Consider the following 13,367-nt stretch of genomic DNA (forward strand, 5'->3'; position numbering starts at 1 on the left):
CAGCTTCTGTCCTCACGACTCCACCGAAACTGCCCTAAAGTTACTAACAATCTAATTTTAAGCAATGAAAACATTGTATGCTCATGAAAGAAGGGTTAATGGTACATATGCTCTAAAGAAACAAGCCCTTACTCTGCCTCATCAACAGAAAAGCTGAAACTGTAAACAGTCTCAGAGGGGCAAAAAAAAAAAAAAAAAAAAGACAAACCATGTTTTCTATGGCGGATTGGACTGAGGTGGAGATCAATAGCTCCAGGGTAGTGGGTCGCCCTCCCAGGGCCGTGGGGTACTCGGTACCGGGCCCGATGAGCTTCAATGGGAGATGTCATGGCAGCTGGGACCCGGCCTGTGGCCCTGGGCGCCCATTGTAAAAGGGGGAATGTTCAGTGTGCTTATGATGATTAGAGTGAATGAGTCGTGACGCCACCTGTGGTGTTCGGCAATGAAGGTGTTAAGCCGATGCTGCAGACAGATCCTCTGGGACAGATGGTGTGGTGCAGCAGTGATGTTATAGCCCTCCACAGGCAGGGCTGTTGTCCCAGGGCAGAGTAGGTGAAGTGACACTTAGGTGGTGTAGTGTCAGGCACAGGGGAGGTAGCAGTGCCGGGCAGGTTGGCGCAGGAATAAGCGGAGGACACCAGGGCATGTAGTTCCAAAGCTTTACTCCCAGTCTGTTGTGGCACAAGAGCCCGCATTGGTGCCGTGTCCTCCAGGTCAGGAGCGCAGCCAACTTCCAGGCCAGATGGGATACTCCTTTCCTACACTCCGCCAACTTATGTGCCTTTTCTGAACGTCTCCCTCTTAGCGCCTTTAGTGAAGTACTCACAGTACTGAGTTACACTGGAGTTCCTCCTGTCAGATGTTCCTATGAACTCTACTTGTACGGCAGACAGCTGTAGCCTGCTTCGGGGACTCCTTACTACCTAGTCCCTGCTCACTCACGTTGCTGTTGTGCCCCCAAGTCTGGTGTGGGAATAAAGTGGTGACAACTTCTATTTCTCCGGTGTCTGCTGCAGGACCATTAGTATCCATACAACCTCGGGGACCGGACCCCAGCCTTGCGCTCAGAACTTGGAAGGGTTCTCCTCTAACCCTAATCCCCAGTTCTCTTCTCCTCACGTTCCGTACCAATCCTTTCCTTCTTATGGAGAGCCAGGCTTTCTATTAACGTTCCTTTCCTGTGCCAGCGGACCCAGGTCACTGAGGTCGGCTGCAGCACTTCCTTCATCCATCCCACTCAGGGAATAATCCCTAAAAACAATGGTAGCTTTGCAGTCTTTTTTGTCACCATTTCATCCCACTTGGATTTTTTTACAGTTCATTAGATGGGAAAATTAATGGTGCCATTCAAAACTACAATCTGTCCTACAAAGACACAAGATACATCTATGGCGACTGAAGAAATAAAAAGTTATGACTAGTGTTGAGCGATACCGTTCGATACCCAAAAATATCGTATCGGATGGTATCGCCCGATACGAAAAAAATATCGGGTATCGCCGATTCCGATACCGGAAGTCCCATTCAAGTCAATGGGACTTCCGGTATCGGAATTAAAAAAAGCCCTTTATTTCATTGTTGGCTAATTCTACATAATTGAAAACAAATAAGAATCATGTAGAATGTATTGTGGGAGGTGGAGGAGACATTAAAGGCATAGTGGTTTATTCAAATCACATGGCATAGCATTAATTCCATTTTTTTTTTCCAAGACGTTCGGAGTTAAAAAGATATTGACTATGTTAACTTTTTTTATATTTTGTCAGATATGTATGTTTCACAACTTCCATGCTCTTCACCTTCTTTTGTACTTCTCCCACACTTTCTCCTTCATAATCCGCAGCAGTAGCATTTTTTTCATCAACTTTTTCTTTACCTTATTCATCTTCTTCTTCCCATTATTTTTTTTTCCATTCTTCATATTCTTCTTATTCAGCTATTATTAATTTTCATATGCTATTTCTTCATTTTCTTATGGTGACAGGCATTCCTGTAGTACTTATCTATAAAAGTTATAAGATTACACCTTACGTTCTGCCTGTCACAAAAGATTTACAACAGGATTTGTCCGCGTTCAGTTTGGCCTGCAGCAGCAGGCATTTTCCAGGGGCACCACGAGGAGGAACGGACTCACCCCCATTTACTGCTTAGTCTTCTTCTGCTTATAATTTTGATATCTTCTATGCTGATTTTTAGTCTTATGCTTAATGTTCTTCTGCTTTCTGTTCTTCTGTCTTTTGTTCTGTATCTTGGTGGTTGTCTTCATGTTCTTTGTCCTCTTGGTCATATTATATAGGGTCATATTTCTGGTCTTCTTTGGTGTGGTCTTCAGGGTCGTCATCATGGAGATCAATAAGGATTACCAAAGAATTTCAAAAAGCTTGATCTTGGAAATGTAGCAGAAGGTACAAGAAGGCTGAGAAACTGGCGAGAACCAGCTGACAGTACTGGAACCCGTAGTGGCAGCAGAAGGAACAAGAGCCAATGGCACTACTGAGGAACAGCTGACGGTGCTGGACCCCGGTTACTATGCAGGAGGTACCTGTGCTAGAAACCACTACCAAGGACCAGCTGACGTTGCTGGACCTCGGATACCGATATGGAGGCACCTAGGCCAAAGGCTCTGGCGAGAACCAGCTGACAGTGCTGGAACCCGGATGGGTAGCAGAAGGAACAAGAGCCAATGGCACTACCGAGGACCAACTGACGGTGCTGGACCACGTTACTAAGCAGAAGGTACCTGTGCTAAAAAGCACTACCAAGGACCAGCCGACGGTGCTGGACTTCGGATACCGAGATGGAGGCACCTAGGCCAGAGGCTCTGGCGAGAACCAGCTGACAGTGCTGGAACCCGGATGGGTAGCAAAAGGAACAAGAGCCAATGGCACTACCGAGGACCAACTGACGGTGCTGGACCACGGTTACTAAGCAGAAGGTACCTGTGCTAAAAAGCACTACCAAGGACCAGCTGACGTTGCTGGACCTCGGATACCGAGATGGAGTCACCTAGGCCAAAGGCTCTGGCGAGAACCAGCTGACAGTGCTGGCACCCGGATGGGTAGCAGAAGGTACCCATCCAAAGCAAAGTAGCCAGGCCGCAAGCCGGCCACAGTTACCAAAACCCACAGTCCTACAGGGGGTCTATGTCCCATTGGCACTACGGATCCAGCCTTCAGTGCCAGATCCCGCAGTCCACATAGGAGTCACCTAAACTGCAGGCACAGTAGAGACGGCTAACCCGGCCGCAAGACGACAGGACAACGGATTGGTGGCAAAGTGACCTTGACACTACCCGGAAACAGCTGGCGTGCTGGAACCAGGCTGGGCAGGAGGTAGTACCTGTGCCAACGAAACTTCTGAGCAGCAACTGGTGATGTTGGAGCCCAGGGACAATCATGGTGTAGGCTGAGGCCTACTAGGAGCCAGGTGTAAATCGGAGGTATTTTGACTTTGGAGGGAGCAAGACACTTTGCCATACACACAGCAGGGGATCAGCTGACGTTACCAAACCCCACTTTCACATGAACGAGTGTTTTTTTCTGTGTGGACAGCACTTCCGAGCACCAACTGGCGGTGTTAGAGCCCAGAGACAATTATGGTGTAGGCCGAGGCCTACTTGGTAGCATTTTTATATCGTTTGTAGGCTACAACAGACTGTACATGTGCTCCAGTTAGGCATCTGTCTCCACTCTGTTTCCAGGATTTCACCTGACCACCAACACCGCCAGTTTATGCGTACAGTAGCCGTCTGCCCAATCCACACGTGTTCCTGTGTTACTGGGGTTCTGTAATGTCAGCAGATCCCCTGATGTGTGTCTGGCAATGTCTCCTGCTCTGTCCACATTCCCACCACTTGTAGTGGGAAGGTGGACAGCGCAGGAGACAGTGCCGCACACACATTGGGGGATCAGCTCACGTAACAGAACACCAGGAACACAGGAACAAGTGTGGAATGTGTGGATGGCAACTGTGAGCAGGAACTGGCGGTGTTGGAGGTCAGGGGAAATACTAGAGATAGAGTGGAGACAGAGGCCAAATCAGAGAATGTTTAAATCAGAAGTAGTTACAATTTGGAGGCAGCAGCAGTTTGCCCTCCACACAGCAGGGGATCAGCTGACGTTACTGACCCCCACTTTCACATGAACGAGTGTTTTTTTCTGTGTGGACAGCACTTCCGAGCAACAACTGACGATGTTGGAGCCCAGGGATAGTCATTTATTTTGTAGGCTAAGGCCTACTTGGAGGCAGTTTAAGATAAGACGTTGTTTGAATTTGGAGGCAGCAGGAGAGTTTGCCGTACACACAGCAGGGGATCAGCTGACGTTACCGAACCCCACTTACACATGAACAAGTGTTTTTTCTGTGTGGACAGCACTTCCGAGCACCAACTGGCGGTGTTGGAACCCAGGGAAAATCAGGTAGTAGGCCGAGGCCAACTTGGAGCCAGGTGTAAATCTGAGGTTGTTTGACTGTGGAGGGAGCAGGACACTTTGCCATACACACAGCAGGGGATCAGCTGAAGTTACCAAACCCCACTTACACATGAGCGAGTGTTTTGTCTGTGCGTACAGCACTTCTGAGCCCAACTGGCGGTGTCGGAGCCCAGGGAAAATTAGGTAGTAGGCTGAGGCCTACTTGGTGGCAGTTTTAGATTGTTTCTACACTACTACTAACTGTCAACGTACTCCAATTAGGCCTCTGTCTTCACCCTGTTTCGAGTATTTCCTCTGGCTTCCAACCACGCCAGTTGCTGTTCTGAAATGCCGTCTGCACAACCAACACTTGTTCCTGTGTTACTGGGGTTCTGTAACAGCAGCTTCTCCCTAGAGGTGAGTCAGGCAATGTCTCCTGCTCTGTCCACTTTTCCACTACAAGTAGTGGGAATGTAGACAAAGCAGGAGACATTGCCGGACTCACCTCTGGAGATGAGCAGATGTTAAAGGACCCAGGTAACACAGGAACAAGTGTTGATTGTGCAGACGGCAATTGAGAGCAGAAACAGGCGGTGTTGTAGGCCGGAGGAAATACTCAAAACAGAGTGGAGACAGAGGGCAAATCAGAGAACATATTAAATCAGAGGTAGTCAGAAGTTGTAGGCAGCAGGAGAGTTTGCCGTACACACAGCAGGGGATCAGCTGACGTTACCAAACCCCATTTACACATGAGCGAGTGTTTTGTCTGTGCGTACAGCACTTCTGAGCACCAACTGGCGGTGTTGGAGCCCAGGGAAAATCAGGTAGTAGGCCAAGGACTACTTGGAGCCAGGTGTAAAACTGAGGTACTTTGAGTTTGAAAGGAGCAGGACACTTTGCCATACACACAGCAGGGGATCAGCTGACGTTACCAAACCCCACTTACACATGAGCGAGTGTTTTGTCTGTGTGGACAGCACTTCTGAGCAACAGCGGGCGTTGCTGTAGCCCAGGAAATAAAGTTCAGGTCATAGAAACATGGACACAACAGGAGACCTGGATCCTGTTGCCAGGCAATTATTTATTCTGGAAGAGGACTGGCAAATTCAGGTGAGATCCAGGCCTTGTTCATTTTCACAAAAGTAAGCCGGTCAACATTATCGGTGGATAGTCGCGTGCGACGGTCTGTTACCACACCACCTGCAGCACTAAAGACACGTTCCGATAATACACTGGCAGCAGGGCAAGCCAGCACCTCCAATGCATATTGGCTAAGCTCTGGCCATGTATCCAGCTTAGAGACCCAAAACTTGAACGGGGAAGAGCCGTCTGGGAGTACACTAACAGGGCAAGACAAGTAGTCTGTCACCATCTGACGGATACGTTGCCTCCTGCTGACTGGAGCCGTCTGTGATGGTGTAGCCGTTTGTGGCGGTCCCACAAAACTTTTCCACATTTGGGCCATACTGGCCTTGCCTTGTCCTGCGGCACTGCCTCTGCTACCTCTTTGTGCAGAGCTTCCTCCACTGCCTCTACCCACATGGCTGCTTTGAAAAGCACTACCAGCAACACTTGTGGGGGGAATGGAGAACATGATGGACTGCACCAGTGTGTCTTGGTACTCCTGCATTTTACGCTCCCGGTTCAACTGTGGTATGAGGCTTTGTAAGTTGTCCCGGTAGCGAGTATCTAGGAGGGTGTACACCCAATAATCAGCCGTGTGGAGAATGTTGGCGATGCGGTGGTCATTTAACAAGCACTGCAGCATGAAATCAACCATGTGCTGCAGACTGCCAACTGGACCGGAAACGCTGTCCCCAGCTTGAGGCAGCATCTCAGCCTGCTCAGCATCACCCCACCCTCGCCGTACACACTGACTACTAGAGCCTTGTGTACCTCCCTCCTCTGGAGAGATGTGTTCCTCCTCCTCCATTGACTCCTCGTCATCCTCCTCACTAAGTGTCCCCTGCCTGGGCCTTTGTGTGGAGGCACGTTGCGCAAACTTGCCAGAAGCAGTTGGCATTTCTGACTCCTCATCCTCGGCCTCTTCAAAAACCTCTTCACTTAGTGCTTGTAAGGTTTTTTTGAAGCAGACAGATAAGGGGGACAGTCATGTTGACTAGTGCATCATCTGCACTGGCCATCCGCGTGGAGTCATCGAAGGCACGCAAAACTTGGCAGATGTCCCTCATAGTGGCCCACTCAGTGGTGGTGAAGTGTGTCCGGCGCACAGTGCGACTTGTTTGCGCCTGATGCAGCTGGTACTCCATTACTGCTGCCTGCTGCTCACACAACCGCTCCAACATACTGTATGTAACGTTGAATTCCACCTGGTGGGGAGGTCACATATGATGCGATGTTCTGGCAGGCGGAATCAGCGTTGCAGAGATGCAATGGGCGATCTTGCCATGCTGGAACGCCGCAAGTGAGCACACACTAGGCGAACCTTGTGCAGCAGTGCATCAAGATCCGGATAGTCCCCCAGAAAGCTCTGCACGACCAAATTGAGCACGTGTGCCAGACATGGTACATGAGTGAGGTTGCCTAGGCCCAGAGCTGCCACTAGATTTCGGCCATTGTCACTCACTACCAAACCTGGCCGGAGATTCGCTGGCACAAACCACACATCGCTCTCCTGCTTAATGCCATTCCAGAGCTCCTGTGCTGTGTGGCTCAGATTCCCCAAAGAAATTAATTTAAGGACGGCCTGTTGACATTTGGCCACACCTGTGCTCATATCTGGCCTAACAGGCTCATGCAGTGCTGATTCCGAGGAACTAGAGTAGGAGGAGGACTCAATATGTACAGACTGCATTCCTGCAATCCTTGGAGTTGGCAGAATACATACAGAGCCACTCTCCAGATCTGTACCCGGCTCCACAACATTGATCCAATGGGCAGTGAGGTAAAGGTATCGTCCCTGTCCATGGCTACTGGTCCACGCATCGGTGGTCAGGTGGACCTTGCTACTGACGGCGTTTAGTAGCGCATTTTTAATTTTTCCCTCCACATGCTTTTGCAGGGCAGGGACAGCTTGCCTGCTGAAATAAAAGCGGCTGGGCACATTGTATTGTGGAACTGCCAATGACATCAAGTTCCGGAAGGTGTCAGTCACCACCAGCCTGAATGACAGCATCTCAAGGGCCAGTAGATTGGCAATGCCGGCATTCAGAGCCAGTGCTCGGGGATGGTTTGCCGAGTATGGCCGCTTTTTCTCCCATGCTTGTGCTACCGATTGCTGGTGAGTGGCCTGGGAGTGTGCTGATGACTGAGAATGTGGTTCAGTGGGTGGAATTTCACTGGGTCTCTGGACAACAGTGGCAGAGGTTCTTCCATGGCGTTCCAGTGAGGAAGCCGAACCAGCTGTGTGTGAGCTGGAGGAAGAGGCCCCAACACGAGCTGAAGAGGTGGTAGGTGCTGCTGAAGGTTGGCCTACATCTTCAGTGTGTCTGTGTAACTCCACCGCGTGCTTGGTCCGCACATGTTTCCACATATTTGTGGTATTGAGGTTGCTCACATTTTTCCCTCGTTTAACTTTCTGATGACACAGCTTGCATTTGACAAAGCAAATGTCATCTGCAACTGTCAAAAAAAGACCATGCACTACAATTCCTGGGAGCACCCGTTTTATGTTTTGGAAGAGGATTGCTCCTTACGGGTGCCAAAGTGGAGGCTACAGGCAACCAAGTCTGCCCCCGCCCTCTCCCTCCTCTTTTGGCCGTTCGGGGAATCTCTTCCTCAGAGCTGCTCCCACCACCTTCCTGTGGCTGACGCCATGATGGGTCAAGGACCTCATCTCCACTCCCCTCTTCAAGCACCGGCTGGTCCTGGGTTGTCTCGCCAGCACCGTACGCACCAGAAATTGGCAACTGAGTCTCATCATCATCAGATGAGTACTGAGGTGTGCTGACAATAGGCACTGGCCCACCCGCCTCTTCAGATTCAGAGGGACAAAGCAGTTGCGCATCACTGCATACTCCCTCTTCTTTACGCTCTAGAATGCTGCTTGGCTGGCCACCTCTTTCCAAGCCAACAGATTCTGAGAACAGAAGTAAAGATTGAGATGGCTCCTGTCCAGGGCTCTCAGACTGCCTGGGCAATTTGGCAGGTGGTGAAGAGACAGATGGTTGCTCTTCAGTGGTCTGGCACTGAGAGGATGCGGAAGTCATTGAAGTGGATGCGTTAGCTGCCATCCATCCGACAACGGCTTCAATTTGTTCGTCACGCAGCAGTGGGGTACGGCGAGGTCCTACAAAGCTGCACATGAAGGACTGTTGCCTGGTAAAAGTGGGGGATGCCGGGTCACTGGTGGCCGCAGCAGATACCGAATCCCCCCGTCCTCTCCCTGCTGAAACTCCACGGCCACGACCACGTGCCATAATCCCTGCCTTCTTCATCTTGGTAGACTGATAAAGATAGGCAGAAAAGTAAAAAAGGGGTGGCTTAGTGTTCTTATTCCTGAACACCTGCTAACCAGTATAAGAAACACTAATTTGGCTAAGAGTGTGTGTACTACACTTTAATATGATCTAATGTGGCCTAGACAACTGTAAAGTGGAGTGTTTGGTGAACTTTATTTCTTTTTTCTTTTTTTTTTTTTTTGGGGGGAAAAATAAAAGGATGTGACCAAAGTTTGAAAGCTATAGTATCACAAACTTTTTGGAGCGATTACAATGCAGGAAGCTAACCTACAATGCAATTGATGAGGCTCCAAAAAATAGGGTGATACTAGTCTGGCTGGCCCTGAAGGGCACAAGCCAGCAAAAAGGCTCCTCTATCTAATCCTATATAGTGTTTGCAACCAACCAATGACAATGGATGCGGATGGAAGCACACTAATATAGGAGCAAAAATCTGGACAAATTAGCTGCAAAAAAAGGACTATGTATGAGGCAGTGACGCACGCTGAGCGGACTACAACCAGCGGTGGCTGTAGAACACACTGCAACGTGAGCTGCACTCACACACAGAGAGACCTATCAGACAGCCAAAAACAGTGCAGAGAAATGGGCACTAGCACTGAAAGGCTGCTGAAAGGCTCCGCTGTCCACTCCTTTAGTGTTTGCAACCAACGTATATGGATACGTATGGAAGCACACTATACAGGAGAAAAAAAAAGCAGCAATAAAAGAAAAATGTGTATGAGGCAGAGACACACGCTGGGCGGCCTACAAGCAGACGTGCCTGCAGGACACACTACACAGCGTGGGTCTGCACTCACACAGCCCTTGCAGACAGCTATTAAAACAGCGCTGCTGGGCTACAAAAATGCTACAGTGGTGGATTATGTAGCCTGGGTAGAGCAATAGATATGTTTGATGATCGCTATTTCTACCTGTCCCTCACAGTCTTCAACAGCAGCCTGTCCCTAACTAAATTCACAGCAGAGTGACCAGAAATGGCGGCTGCAGCGGTTTTTATAGTGCATCATGACATCATTTCAGCAGCCAATCACAGCCATGCCAATAGTTAACATGCCTACATGCCTAACAGGATGTGCCCACACTTCTGAGGATCCCCACTGGCTGAATCAAATCGAGCGGGCTGATAGCATTATGGGAACTTCCGATTCCGGTATTCGATATGAAAAAAGTATCGGAACTAAGTATCGGAATTCCGATACAGCGAATATCGGCCGATACCCGATACTTGCGGTATCGGAATGCTCAACACTAGTTATGACTCTTGAAAGAAGAGATGGTTATTTACACAGCCTAAGACGATGTTCACATGTGGAGTTTTTTATGCAAATCAAGAGCCGCTTTTTACCTTCCCAGCTGACGCTCTGATCGCCGGAGTCTCGTGCACACGCTCATATTTTCCTGATGGAATTGGTGAACTGTAGCGTTTCTGACGTCTGCAGCGGTCACTTCTTTCATTGTTTTTGCACCCAAAGAAAGCAAAACATGCTACAAGTACTGTAGACCAGCGACCTGTGGTCTGTGCAAGAAGAAGAAGGAAAACCCCACTCTACCACACAAAACCAGCTTTTTGTAAGTAGCTTCTTTACTGCCAAGAGCAGGATTTTGCCTTCTGGAGCAAGAAAAAAAAAAAAAAAAAGATAATATATGTATAATTTCATGCAAAACTCCGCACAGATCGCTCAGCCACATATTACACATTGATTTTTGGCAGTGAAACCAAAATCATCACAACTGAACACGAGCTTCTCAGGTGACAATTTGATCAGAACGTAGAAACCACTGACCCACCATAGCAAACCACTCAGTGGCTCCCTCATGTATTAAGTGGAGCAACCAGGACCCCACCACTGCACCACCCTGGTGCCCACCATCATACTGCAGACAAAGCCCCCACATCTGTGGGTCCACAACCCCCAGCACTCACCTTCTATGTGGAGTCCGGCACAAAGCTGAGGACAAAACAAACAGAAGCAGCTCAGCCTCCTGCTAATTTATAGGCACCTGGACCCAATGGGTGGAGCGCCGAACCTGAGGGGAGACAGCTCCGTCGTGTGCGCCACCGCTCTCACGGCTCCATCTTGCGCTCCGCCGCTCTCACTGCTCCGTCTTGCGCTCCGCCGCTCTCACGACTCCTTCTTGCGCTCCGCCGCTCTCACGGCTCCATTTTCTGATCCGCCGCTCTGACGGCTCCTTCTTGCGCTCCGCCGCTCTCACGGCTCCGTCTTGCGCTCCGCCGCTCTCACGGCTCCGTCTTGCGCTCCGCCGCTCTCACGGCTCCGTCTTGCGCTCAGCCGCTCTCACGGCTCCGTCTTGTGCTCCGCCGCTCTCACGGCTCCGTCTTGCGCTCAGCCGCTCTCACGGCTCCGTCTTGCGCTCCGCCGCTCTCACGGCTCCGTCTTGCGCTCCGCCGCTCCCACGGCTCCGTCTTGTTCTCCGCCGCTGCAGAGCAATGTTTAATATGTGGATGTGCCGTCCAGGGAGGTTTTCTTACATAAATGTATATCAGACCACAAAAATATATTAAATCGTTGTGTGAAAATTTCTTGAAATTTTTTGATGAGGATTTTTTGCGCAGCGCCCTATAGCTCTAGCAGAGTAAGGGTGTGTGCACACGTTGCAGATTGCTGTGCGGATTTTTCTGTGCAGAATTTGCATCTCTTGGCAGAATCCACAGGTCAAAATCCGCGCGTTTTTATGCGGATTTCCTGCGGATTTATTGTGGATTTCGGCTGCGTTTTTACACCTGCGGATTTCTATAATGGAATGAGTGTAAAAACCGCTGTGGAATGCACACAAAGAATTGACATGCTGCGGACTCCGTGCGGAATTTTCCGCAGCATGTGCACAGCCAGTTTTTTTTTACATAGGTTATCATTGTACTGTAAATCACTTGTGGATCTGCAGCGGATCCGCAACAAATCCGCAACATGTGTGTGGCGCCCCCAGGAGTATGGTCGCCACAGTGGCATTGCCTTCCTCCAGGGAGGGTGATGTCATGCTTGGAGGCAATGAAGGGTCTCTCTGACAGTTAATCTCTACATACAACACAGTTCCCACTCCAGGCCAGCAGAGGGAGCTCTGAACCAGAATTGGGGGAGGAGTGCTCTCTGGGGGCCAGGAAGGGAAATGAGGAGTTAAGCTATGTGCACACGCTGCAGATTCATCTGCGTTTTTTTCTGCGCGGATCCGCAGGTAAAACCGCAGGTCAAGTGATCTGCGGTTTATCTGCGGATTATCCTGCGGTTTTACCCTGCGGTTTCACACCTCTACTATGGTAAAGGTGTGAAACCGCTGCGGAAAACGCCCAAACAATTGACATGCTGCGGTTTGTAAACCGCAGCAAAACCATGCGGAAAAAAAACGCACCGTGAGCACAGCGTTTTTGAAACCCCATAGGGTTTCATTGTACTGTACTTTGTCAGCGGAACTGCTGCGCTTCCGCAGGGGCAAAACCGCTGCGGAAACGCAGCATAATCCGCACCGTGTGCACATAGCCTTAGTGTGAGGACTCAGGAGGGCAACGAGTGTAGACGTGTGGAGAGAAGCTGGAGGTTGAGCTGAGGACAGAGAGCTCCCTCCCAGTGAGAGCGCATGATCTGGAGCCTGGTCTCCACGGTTGTATGGATACTGAAGGTCCTGCAACAGAAACCAGAGGAGTAGGAAGCTGTAAATGCTCTATTCCCAACTAAGACTCGGAGGCCCAACAGCGACGGGTGAGCCAAGAGAGATACAGGGCTACAGCTGTCAGCCATACGAGGTAGTTCTAAGAGATGATAAGAAGGAGGAACTTCAGAGTAACACTGTACTGCATGTACCTCAAGCCAGCGCCACGGACCGGGTCACCGCTGCTGTGACAACCCCCTCTGAGAGACCGGCCCGGTACCGAGTACCCCACAGCCCTGGGAGGGCGACCCACGTGCACAGACCCTAATAGAAATTGACTCGTTGTGGATGTGAAACTCGGGGTTTACACGGAGTATACAGGCGTCCAGGGCAGGAGATTCCTATAAATCCTTCTACTTATTTGTAAGACGTTGAGTTTTTGATGCAGTGAAAATCCCCAGAGTCACAAACTCATCGTGTGAACACGGCCGCAAACATTTTCCTAACAGCATCGAAGCCGCCGCTGATTCCAGCCTAAGGCCATGTTCACCTACAGCGATGAGAGGCACAGGAAACATTTTATATCGCACCTTAAGGCTATGTGCACACGCTGCGGATTCTGCTGCGGATCCGCAGTGTTTCAGGCTCTGCAGCAGATTTAGCTGCGGTGTACAGTACCATTGTTTTCAATGGTAAAATGAAAATCGCTGTGCACATGCTGCGGATATTTCCGTGCGGTTTTGCTGCGGGTTCAAATTGCAGCATGTCAATTCTTTGTGCGGATTCCGCTGCGGTTTCACACCTTCTCCATTGTAGAGATGTGAAACCGCAGGCTAATCCGCAGGTAAACCACAAGTCTTCTGACCTGAGAATTTACCTGCGGATTTTTCCAAATCCGAGTGGAAAAATCCACAGGATCAAAATCTAC

The 13,367-nt window shown here is 49.9% G+C and overlaps 1 protein-coding gene across 1 annotated transcript in view; it reads right to left on the reverse strand.

The window, feature by feature from the left end:
• Nucleotides 1-10,786, reverse strand: part of LOC141050788 (up-regulator of cell proliferation-like) — a 33,027-nt gene extending 22,241 nt beyond the window's left edge. Inside the window, exon 1 of the mRNA XM_073547442.1 lies at nt 10,761-10,786. The gene's annotated coding sequence lies outside the window, so the exon portion shown is untranslated. The remainder of the gene's footprint in view (nt 1-10,760) is intronic.
• Between the last annotated feature and the right edge of the window lie 2,581 nt (nt 10,787-13,367).

This window comes from Dendrobates tinctorius, unplaced genomic scaffold (assembly GCF_039654945.1).
Source record: "Dendrobates tinctorius isolate UK_male_01 unplaced genomic scaffold, ASM3965494v1 ptg000152l, whole genome shotgun sequence".
NCBI classification, from domain to species: domain Eukaryota; kingdom Metazoa; phylum Chordata; class Amphibia; order Anura; family Dendrobatidae; genus Dendrobates; species Dendrobates tinctorius.